Source organism: Oncorhynchus masou, chromosome 6 (genome assembly GCF_036934945.1).
Source record: "Oncorhynchus masou masou isolate Uvic2021 chromosome 6, UVic_Omas_1.1, whole genome shotgun sequence".
NCBI classification, from domain to species: Eukaryota; Metazoa; Chordata; class Actinopteri; order Salmoniformes; family Salmonidae; genus Oncorhynchus; species Oncorhynchus masou.
Genome location: NC_088217.1, coordinates 36,406,513 through 36,416,536, shown reverse-complemented (window position 1 = coordinate 36,416,536; position 10,024 = coordinate 36,406,513).

Here is a 10,024-nt window from a genome sequence, read left to right as displayed (position 1 = left end):
GTCTGTCTCATAGCCCTGTCTGTCTCTCTCATAGCCCTGTCTGTCCCTCTCATCGCCCTGTCTGTCCCTCTCATAGCCCTGTCGGTCCCTATCGTAGCCCTGTTTGTCTCTCTCATAGCCCTGTCTGTCCCTCTCCTAGCCCTGTCTGTCTCTCTCATAGCCCTGTCTGTCTGTCTCACAGCCCTGTCTGTCCCTATCATAGCCCCGTATGTCTCTCTCGTAGCCCTGTCTGTCTGTCTCATAGCCCTGTCTGTTTGTCTGTCTCACAGCCCTGTATGTCTCTCTCATAGCCCTGTCTGTCCCTCTCATAGCCCTGTCTGTCCCTCTCATAGCCCTGTCTGTCCCTCTCATAGCCCTGTCTGTCCCTATCATAGCCCTGTCTGTCCCTATCATAGCCCTGTATGTTTCTCTGTCTGTCTCTATCATAGCCCTGTCTGTCCCTCTCATAGCCTTGTCTGTGATAGCCCTGTCTGTCCCTATCATAGCCCTGTCTGTCTGTCTGTCTCATAGCCCTGTCTGTCATAGCCCTGTTTGTCCCTATCATAGCCTTGTCTGTCCCTCTCATAGCCCTGTCTGTCATAGCCCTGTCTGTCTCATAGCCCTGTCTGTCTGTCTCACAGCCCTGTCTGTCTGTCTCATAGCCCTGTCTGTCTCTCTCATAGCCCTGTCTGTCCCTCTCATCGCCCTGTCTGTCCCTCTCGTAGCCCTGTCGGTCCCTATCGTAGCCCTGTTTGTCTCTCTCATAGCCCTGTCTGTCCCTCTCCTAGCCCTGTCTGTCTCTCTCATAGCCCTGTCTGTCTGTCTCACAGCCCTGTCTGTCCCTATCATAGCCCCGTATGTCTCCCTCGTAGCCCTGTCTGTCTGTCTCATAGCCCTGTCTGTTTGTCTGTCTCACAGCCCTGTATGTCTCTCTCATAGCCCTGTCTGTCCCTCTCATAGCCCTGTCTGTCCCTCTCATAGCCCTGTCTGTCCCTCTCATAGCCCTGTCTGTCCCTATCATAGCCCTGTCTGTCCCTATCATAGCCCTGTATGTTTCTCTGTCTGTCTCTATCATAGCCCTGTCTGTCCCTATCATAGCCCTGTCTGTCTGTCTGTCTCATAGCCCTGTCTGTCATAGCCCTGTTTGTCCCTATCATAGCCCTGTCTGTCCCTCTCATAGCCCTGTCTGTCATAGCCCTGTCTGTCTGTCTCATAGCCCTGTCTGTCTGTCTCACAGCCCTGTCTGTCTGTCTCACAGCCCTGTCTGTCTGTCTCACAGCCCTGTCTGTCTGTCTCACAGCCCTGTCTGTCTGTCTCATAGCCCTGTCTGTCTGTCTCACAGCCCTGTCTGTCCCTCTCATAGCCCTGTCTGTCATAGCCCTGTCTGTCCCTATCATAGACATGTCTGTCTGTCTAGTAGCCCTGTCTGTCATAGCCCTGTCTGTCCCTATCATAGCCCTGTCTGTCCCTCTCATAGCCCTGTCTGTCATAGCCCTGTCTGTCTGTCTCATAGCCCTGTCTGTCTCTCTCACAGCCCTGTCTGTCTCTCTCATAGCCCTGTCTGTCTCTCTCATAGCCCTGTCTGTCTCTCTCATAACCATGTCTGTCTCTCTCATAGCCCTGTCTGTCCCTCTCATAGCCTTGTCTGTCTCTCATAGCCCTGTCAGTCCCTATCATAGCCCTGCCTGTCCCTATCATAGCCCTGTCTGTCTGTCTCATAGCCCTGTCTGTCATAGCCCTGTTTGTCCCTATCATAGCCCTGTCTGTCCCTCTCATAGCCCTGTCTGTCATAGCCCTGTCTGTCTGTCTCATAGCCCTGTCTGTCTCTCTCACAGCCCTGTCTGTCTCTCTCATAGCCCTGTCTGTCTCTCTCATAGCCCTGTCTGTCTCTCTCATAACCCTGTCTGTCTCTCTCATAGCCCTGTCTGTCCCTCTCATAGCCTTGTCTGTCTCTCATAGCCCTGTCAGTCCCTATCATAGCCCTGCCTTTCCCTATCATAGCCCTGTTTGTCTGTCTCATAGCCCTGTATGTCCCTCTCATAGCCCTATCTGTCTCTAACATAGCCCTGTCTGTCTCTCTCATAGCCCTGTCTGTCCCTCTCATCGCCCTGTCTGTCCCTCTCGTAGCCCTGTCGGTCCCTATCGTAGCCCTGTTTGTCTCTCTCATAGCCCTGTCTGTCCCTCTCCTAGCCCTGTCTGTCTCTCTCATAGCCCTGTCTGTCTGTCTCACAGCCCTGTCTGTCCCTCTCATAGCCCTGTCTGTCTCTCTCATAGCCCTGTCTGTCTGTCTCACAGCCCTGTCTGTCCCTATCATAGCCCCGTATGTCTCTCTCATAGCCCTGTCTGTCTGTCTCATAGCCCTGTCTGTTTGTCTGTCTCACAGCCCTGTATGTCCCTCTCATAGCCCTGTCTGTCTATCGCATAGCCCTGTCTGTCCCTCTCATAGCCCTGTCTGTCCCTCTCATAGCCCTGTCTGTCCCTATCATAGCCCTGTCTGTCCCTCTCATAGCCCTGCTGTCTGTCTCTCTCATAGCCCTGCTGTCTGTCCCTCTCATAGACCTGTCTGTCCCTATCATAGCCCTGTATGTTTCTCTGTCTGTCTCTATCATAGCCCTGTCTGTCTCTCTCATAGCCCTGTCTGTCCCTCTTATAGCCCTGTTTTCCCTACCATAGCCCTGTCTGTCTCTCTCATAGCCCTGTCTGTCTCTCTCATAGCCCTGTCTGTCCCTATCATAGCCCTGTCTGTCCCTATCATAGTCTTGTCTGTCCCTATCATAGCCCTGTCTGTCCCTCTCGTAGCCCTGTCTGTCCCTCTCGTAGCCCTGTCTGTCCCTCTCGTAGCCCTGTCTGTCCCTATAGTAGCCCTGTCTGTCCCTATCATAGCCCCGTCTGTCTCTCTCACAGCCCTGTCTGTCTCTCTCATAGCCCTGTCTGTCTCTCTCATAGCCCTGTCTGTCCCTATCATAGCCCTGTTTGTCTGTCTCACAGCCCTGTCTGTCCCTATCATAGCCCTGTATGTCCCTCTCATAGCCCTGTCTGTCTCTCTCATAGCCCTCTCTGTCTCTTTCATAGCCCTGTCTGTCTCTCTCATAGCCCTGTCGGTCTCTCTCATAGCCCTGTCTGTCTGTCTCATAGCCCTGTCTGTCTGTCTCACAGCCCTGTCTGTCTCTCTCATAGCTCTGTCTGTCTCTCTCATAGCCCTGTTTGTCCCTATCATAGCCCTGTCTGTCTCTCTCATAGCCCTGTCTGTCTCTCTCATAGCCCTGTCTGTCTCTCTCATAGCCCTGTCTGTCTCTCTCATAGCCCTGTCTGTCTGTCTCATAGCCCTGTCTGTCTGTCTCACAGCCCTGTCTGTCTCTCTCATAGCTCTGTCTGTCTCTCTCATAGCCCTGTCTGTCCCTATCATAGCCCTGTCTGTCTCTCTCATAGCCCTGTCTGTCTCTCTCATAGCCCTGTCTGTCTCTCTCATAGCCCTGTCTGTCTCTCTCATAGCCCTGTCTGTCTCTCTCATAGCCTTGTCTGTCCCTATCATAGCCCTGTTTGTCTGTCTCACAGCCCTGTCTGTCACTATCATAGCCCTGTTTGTCTGTCTCACAGCCCTGTCTGTCTCTCTCATAGCCCTGTCTGTCTCTCTCATAGCCCTGTCTGTCCCTATCATAGCCCTGTTTGTCTGTCTCACAGCCCTGTCTGTCTCTCTCATAGCCCTGTCTGTCTCTCTCATAGCCCTGTCTGTCCCTATCATAGCCCTGTTTGTCTGTCTCATAGCCCTCTCTGTCTCTCTCATAGCCCTGTCTGTCTCTCTCATAGCCCTGTCGGTCTCTCTCATAGCCCTGTCTGTCTGTCTCATAGCCCTGTCTGTCTGTCTCACAGCCCTGTCTGTCCCTATCATAGCCCTGTATGTCCCTATCATAGCCCTGTCGGTCTCTCTCATAGCCCTGTCTGTCTGTCTCATAGCCCTGTCTGTCTGTCTCACAGCCCTGTCTGTCCCTATCATAGCCCTGTATGTCCCTATCATAGCCCTGTCTGTCTCTCTCATAGCCCTGTCTGTCTCTCTCATAGCCCTGTCTGTCTCTCTCATAGCTCTGTCTGTCTCTCTCATAGCCCTGTCTGTCCCTATCATAGCCCTGTCTGTCTCTCTCATAGCCCTGTCTGTCTGTCTCATAGCCCTGTCTGTCTGTCTCACAGCCCTGTCTGTCCCTATCATAGCCCTGTATGTCCCTCTCATAGCCCTGTCTGTCTCTCTCATAGCCCTGTCTGTCTCTCTCATAGCCCTGTCTGTCTCTCTCATAGCCCTGTCTGTCTCTCTCACAGCCCTGTCTGTCTCTCTCACAGCCCTGTCTGTCTCTCTCATAGCCCTGTCTGTCTCTCTCATAGCCCTGTCTGTCCCTATCATAGCCATGTTTGTCTGTCTCACAGCCCTGTCTGTCTCTTTCATAGCCCTGTCTGTCTCTCTCATAGCCCTGTCTGTCACTATCATAGCCCCGTTTGTCTGTCTCACAGCCATGTCTGTCACTATCATAGCCCTGTTTGTCTGTCTCACAGCCCTGTCTGTCCCTATCGTAGCCCCGTATGTCTCTCTCGTAGCCCTGTCTGTCTCTCTGTCTGTCTCTCCCATAGCCCTGTCTGGGGTTCTATGAGAGAGACAGAGGTTGGGTAATGGTCTGGGACAGGGCTAGATTGGGTAATGGTCTGGGACAGGGCTAGGTTGAGTAATGGTCTGGGACAGGGCTTGGTTGGGTAATGGTCTGGGACAGGGCTAGGTTGGGTAATGGTCTGGGGCGGGGATAGGTTGGGTAATGGTCTGGGGCGGGGCTAGGTTGGGTAATGGTCTGGGTCAGGGCTAGGTTGGGTAGTGGTCTGGGAAAGGGCTAGGTTGGGTAGTGGTGGTCTTGGACAGGGATAGTTTGGGTAGTGGTCTGGGACAGGGCTAGGTTGGGTAATGGTCTGGGACAGGGCTAGGTTGAGTAATGGTCTGGGACAGGGCTTGGTTGGGTAATGGTCTGGGACAGTGCTAGGTTGGGTAGTGGTCTGGGAAAGGGCTAGGTTGGTTAGTGGTGGTCTTGGACAGGGATAGTTTGGGTAGTGGTCTGGGACAGGGCTAGGTTGGGTAGTTGTCTGGGACAGGGCTAGGTTGGGTAATGGTCTGGGACAGGGCTAGGTTGGGTAATGATCTGGGGCAGGGCTAGATTGGGTGGTGGTCTGGGACAGGGCTAGGTTGGGTAGTGGTCTGGGACAAGGCTAGGTTGGGTATTGGTGGTCTTGGACAGGGATAGTTTGGGTAGTGGTCTGGGAGAGGGCTAGGTTGGGTAGTGGTGGTCTTGGACAGGGATAGTTTGGGTAGTGGTCTGGGAAAGGGCTAGGTTGGGTAATGGTCTAGGACAGGGATAGGTTGGGTAGTGGTCTGGGACAGGGCTAGTTTGGGTAGTGGTCTGGGAGAGGGCTAGGTTGGGTAATGGTCTGGGACAGGGCTAGGTCGGGTAGTGGTCTGGGAAAGGGCTAGGTTGGGTAGTGGTGGTCTTGGACAGGGATAGTTTGGGTAGTGGTCTGGGACAGGGCTAGGTTGGGTAGTGGTGGTCTTGGACAGGGATAGTTTGGGTAGTGGTCTGGGACAGGGCTAGGTTGGGTAATGGTCTGGGACAGGGCTAGGTTGGGTAATGGTCTGGGACAGGGCTAGGTTGGGTAGTGGTCTGGGACAGGGCTAGGTTGGGTAGTGGTCTGGGACAGGGCTAGGTTGGGTAGTGGTCTGGGACAGGGCTAGGTTGGGTAATGGTCTGGGACAGGGCTAGGTTGGGTAGTGGTCTGGGACAGGGCTAGGTTGGGTAATGGTCTGGGGCAGGGCTAGGTTGGGTAATGATCTGGGGCAGGGCTAGTTTGGGTAATGGTCTGGGACAGGGATAGTTTGGGTGATGGTCTGGGACAGGGATAGTTTGGGTAATGGTCTGGGAGAGGGCTAGGTTGGGTAGTGGTGGTCTTGGACAGGGATAGTTTGGGTAATGGTCTGGGACAGGGCTAGGTTGGGTTGTGGTGGTCTTGGACAGGGATAGTTTGGGTAATGGTCTGGGACAGGGCTAAGTTGGGTAGTGGTCTGGGACAGGGCTAGGTTGGGTAGTGGTCTGGGGCCGGGCTAGTTTGGGTAGTGGTGGCCTTGTACAGGGATAGTTTGGGTAGTGGTCTGGGACAGGGCTAGGTTGGGTAGTGGTCTGGGACAGGGCTAGGTTGGGTAATGATCTGGGGCAGGGCTAGATTGGGTAATGATCTGGGGCAGGGCTAGATTGGGTGGTGGTCTGGGACAGGGCTAGGTTGGGTAGTGGTGGTCTTGGACAGGGATAGTTTGGGTAGTGGTCTGGGACAAGGCTAGGTTGGGTATTGGTGGTCTTGGACAGGGATAGTTTGGGTAGTGGTCTGGGAGAGGGCTAGGTTGGGTAGTGGTGGTCTTGGACAGGGATAGTTTGGGTAGTGGTCTGGGAAAGGGCTAGGTTGGGTAATGGTCTAGGACAGGGATAGGTTGGGTAGTGGTCTGGGACAGGGCTAGTTTGGGTAGTGGTCTGGGAGAGGGCTAGGTTGGGTAATGGTCTGGGACAGGGCTAGGTCGGGTAGTGGTCTGGGAAAGGGCTAGGTTGAGTAGTGGTGGTCTTGGACAGGGATAGTTTGGGTTGTGGTCTGGGACAGGGCTAGGTTGGGTAGTGGTGGTCTTGGACAGGGATAGTTTGGGTAGTGGTCTGGGACAGGGCTAGGTTGGGTAATGGTCTGGGACAGGGCTAGGTTGGGTAATGGTCTGGGACAGGGCTAGGTTGGGTAGTGGTCTGGGGCCGGGCTAGGTTGGGTAGTGGTCTGGGACAGGGCTAGGTTGGGTAGTGGTCTGGGACAGGGCTAGGTTGGGTAGTGGTCTGGGACAGGGCTAGGTTGGGTAGTGGTCTGGGACAGGGCTAGGTTGGGTAATGGTCTGGGCTAGGTTGGGTAATGGTCTGGGGCAGGGCTAGGTTGGGTAATGATCTGGGGCAGGGCTAGTTTGGCTAATGGTCTGGGACAGGGATAGTTTGGGTAATGGTCTGGGACAGGGATAGTTTGGGTAATGGTCTGGGAGAGGGCTAGGTTGGGTAGTGGTGGTCTTGGACAGGGATAGTTTGGGTAATGGTCTGGGACAGGGCTAGGTTGGGTTGTAGTGGTCTTGGACAGGGATAGTTTGGGTAATGGTCTGGGACAGGGCTAAGTTGGGTAGTGGTCTGGGACAGGGCTAGGTTGGGTAGTGGTCTGGGGCCGGGCTAGTTTGGGTAGTGGTGGCCTTGTACAGGGATAGTTTGGGTAGTGGTCTGGGACAGGGCTAGGTTGGGTAATGGTCTGGGACAGGGTTAGGTTGGGTCGTGGTGGTCTTGGACAGGGATAGTTTGGGTAGTGGTCTGGGACAGGGCTTGGTTGGGTAGTGGTGGCCTTGGACAGGGATAGTTTGGGTAGTGGTCTGGGAAAGGGCTAGGTTGGGTAGTGGTCTGGGAAAGGGCTAGGTTGGGTAGTGGTCTGGGACAAGGCTAGGTTGGGTAGTGGTCTGGGACAAGGCTAGGTTGGGTAGTGGTGGTCTTGGACAGGGATAGTTTGGGTAGTGGTCTAGGACAGGGATAGTTTGGGTAGTGGTCTGGGACAGGGCTAGGTTGGGTAGTGGTCTGGGACAGGGCTAGGTTAGGTAGTGGTCTGGGACAGGGCTAGGTTGGGTAGTGGTCTGGGACAGGGCTAGATTGGGTAGTGGTCTGGGACAGGGCTAGGTTGGGTAGTAGTCTGGGACAGGGTGAGGTTGGGTAGTGGTCTGGGACAGGGCGAGGTTGGGTAGTGGTCTGGGACAGGGCGAGGTTGGGTAGTGGTCTGGGACAGGGCTAGGTTGGGTAGTGGTCTGGGACAGGGCTAGGTTGGGTAGTGGTCTGGGACAGGGCTATGTTGGGTAGTGGTCTGGGACAGGCTAGAGGGTAATTTTACTACAGTTGAGTGCAGGCTTGTGTGTGTGTGGGGGGGGGGGGTTGAGTGGGCTTGGGTGTGCTGTCAGGTTAGCCAGTGATGGATGGTCACTGATGGTGGAAGGAGTACAAAGATGCCTGTGTGGGTCTCAGTAAGAGGGGGGCAGCAGTGTGTTAGAGTCACTCATAACCCCCCCCCTCCCCCAAAGCTGTCATACACATACACACTCACACACCTCCCCACCTCATTTTCAGCAGAACCTGAGAACTTGTGTGTGCCAGCCGTATACTCCCCCAACACCCCCCAGGTTGGGGAAAAGTCCCCTCTCTGCATTTAGAAGTGAAGGGAACAGTGAGGTACAGTCACCAGGGTGTCCACCATGTTTACTGCTGGTCTGCAGTTGTTCTATATTAATTTATCTTTGGAATCCAGCACACAAGCCCTGAGACTCAGTCACAGCTCTGTTTGACTGATAAGTAGTCTGAGTAGTCATCATATCCTGGTTGGACATTTTGACAGGCATTGTCACTGTTGTCAAAACAGACCTCTTCACTTTGAATATCCACAGTAAAAAATGTTCAGTGTGTGTGTGTTTGGTTGCATGTGTGTGTGTGTGGTCTGGTTATTGCCAACAGTGTTCCACTTTTCCTCAATGACAAGCAGCAGCACATTGCGGGACAGCTGAGATGGGCTGGGGGTGAAGTGTGGGGGTAAAGGGGGAGAGGAGAGGGGTAGTGTTTTAAATCATACTCTTTATTCTAAAGCTGTAATTGTTACAATGAACAATATTCCTTCCTTCTTGTAGTGTACATGTTATAATTTGCTCTGGATAAGAGAGTACTGTATGTCAATAATATGACCTAGATGTAAATGTCCTTGTAGATCGTAAGGAAAAGGATGACAGAGGATAGGATGAAGTTGTTCCTACACACTGATCTATGGCCAGTTAGACATTTTTCCATCTGATGGTTGAGAATAGGATTTGAGGAGGGGAAGCAGTTGAGGATCCAATTTGTCTCCTAGTGTAGATACCCAGAGTGTGGCTGTATTAGTCCAGGAATGTATCCTCTCTCTGGCTCGGCTCTCAACTCTTAGAAAAATATAATGGACTGCATAACCATTGCGACAGCGACAGATGCCCCATTGTCCATCGTCAAGGAGATGGGCTGTTGCTATGGGGAACTCTACACGACAACCTGTCAGTCTACAGCTAAATGGGAGAAGGGAAAGTATGACTGTATGTCAATCACACCATCAATACATTAGCCAATCAACCGATCACACATATCACGTGCCCATGGTTGTGGTAGGCTTGATGTAGGCAAGGCAAAGGCAAAGGTGTATTAAGCAATCAATCTACCTATTAGTCAATTAAAAGTGACATCAAGGACAGTACAGTATGAAGTTAGGCAGACTGCTTCTCCAGTAGAAATCCCCAATCACGCTTGCAGGCGATGTCATGGCGATGCTGGCTAACCCTAACTCTAACCCCTAACCCTATAACCCTAACCCTAACCCTAACCCTTAACCCCTAACCCTAACCCTATAACCCTAAACCTAACCCTATAACCCTAAACCTAACCCTAACCCTAAACCCTAACCCTATAACCCTAACCCTTAACCCTAACCATAACCCTAACCCTATAACCCTATAACCCTAACCCTATAACCCTAACCCCTAACCCTAACCCTAACCATAAACCCTAACCCCTAACCCTATAACCCCTAACCCTAACCCTATATCCCTAACCCTAACCCTATAACCCTAACCCTATAACGCTAATGCTAACCCTAACCCTATAACCCTAACCCTAACCCTATAACGCTAATGCTAACCCTAACCCTATAACCCTAACCCTAACCCTATAACCCTAACCCTATAACGCTAATGCTAACCCTAAGCCTATAACCCTAACCCTAACCCTAACCCTAACCCTAACCCTATAACCCCTAACCCATAACCCTAACCATTTGAGGTCAGTTTCGGTTTGTTTTTTAGAAATAATCACAGTTTTCAGTTTCGATTTGGATTACTATTATTTTTTATAGTAAATGTATTATGTGGGTTAAATGATGTAATATCACAGAAAACAATAATTGATGT